General features: G+C 42.2%; 1 non-coding gene across 1 annotated transcript; it reads right to left on the bottom strand.

Annotated features, from left to right (window-relative positions):
• Positions 1-283: 283 nt before the first annotated feature.
• LOC133038605 (small nucleolar RNA R71) lies at positions 284-390 on the bottom strand. The gene has a single exon (XR_009688103.1). It is a non-coding gene; the product is annotated as a small nucleolar RNA R71 (small nucleolar RNA).
• Between the last annotated feature and the right edge of the window lie 988 nt (positions 391-1378).

The raw sequence follows: 1378 nt of genomic DNA, 5'->3' as shown, positions 1-1378 counted from the left end.
CGAAATTAAACCTGCCATCCTTCAAATGGTGCAGTCTTCAGTTCAATTTGGTGGCCTCCCTTCTGAAGATCCTAATTTGCATCTCTCTAACTTCATGGAACTTTGTGAAACTTTTAAAGTTAATGGAGTTAGCGATGATGCCATTCGACTGAGATTGTTTCCATTCTCGCTCAGAGAACGAGCCAAGAGTTGGTTGAACTCCTTGCCACCCAATTCTATTGCCACCTGGAATGATCTGGCAACAAAATTCTTGTCAAAGTTCTTTCCTCCAGCCAAGTCTGCAAAGCTGAGAGGAGAAATTAATAATTTCTGCCAACAAGATAATGAATCTCTCCATGAGGCTTGGGAGAGGTTTAAAGATCTGATCAGGAGGTGTCCTCATCACGGTATAGAGAAGTGGATGCTGGTTCATAACTTCTACAACGGGTTGGTTGGTAATACTAGAACTCTAATAGATGCAGCAGCGGGCGGAGCGTTTATGAGAAAGAGTGCTAATGAGGCATATGATCTATTGGAGGAGATGGCTCTAAACAATCAGCAGTGGCCAACTGAAAGGAGTCAATCTAAGAAGGTAGCTGGTGTGTTAGAAGTTGATGCCATCACAAAGTTAACAGCTCAGGTTGAGGCATTGACAAAAATAATTGCAGGGAAAGCTAAACAAGCCCAAATTGTTTGTGAGTTATGTGGAGGAAGTCATCACTTTTCGGAGTGTCAAGCAAATGTGGATGATTTGCCAATGGATGAAGCTAAGGCCATTGGGAATTTTTCACAAAACAACAACAACAATTATGGGTTCAACCAGGGTAACAACCGAAGAAATAGTGGGTTCTATCAGCAAAGAAATCAGAACCAACAGTTTAATCAGCAACAAGCCTCTGGTGGAAATTCTAGTCTGCAAATAGATTTACTGCTCCAGTTTATGACTGAAACTAGATCTTCAATTAAAGACCTGCAGACTCAGATGGGCCAGCTAGCAACTCAGGTAGCAACCCACCCTCAAGGAAATTTGCCTAGCACAACTGAAGTCAATCCCAAAGAAAACTGCAAAGCAATTACCCTGAGGAGCGGTAAGAAGTATGATGGGCCTGAGTTAGCACAACCAGTTGAGGTAGATGAAGAAATAAATGCTCAACCAGTGCAAACACCAACGCCAACAGCAGAGAAGGCTACTGAAAGCCCAACACTGCCACAACAGTCTCCACCTATTAGCATTGATCATCATGTGAAAATACCCTATCCTCAGAGGCTCAGAAAGTCAAGCTTAGACAAGCAGTTCACCAAGTTTCTAGAGGTTTTCAAAAGACTTCACATTAACATTCCTTTTGCTGAAGCTCTAAAGCAGATGCCAAGTTATGTGAAGTTTATGAAGGAAATTTTG

This window comes from Cannabis sativa, chromosome 5 (assembly GCF_029168945.1).
Source record: "Cannabis sativa cultivar Pink pepper isolate KNU-18-1 chromosome 5, ASM2916894v1, whole genome shotgun sequence".
Lineage (NCBI taxonomy): Eukaryota > Viridiplantae > Streptophyta > Magnoliopsida > Rosales > Cannabaceae > Cannabis > Cannabis sativa.
This window is presented reverse-complemented; position numbering and strand designations above follow the sequence as displayed.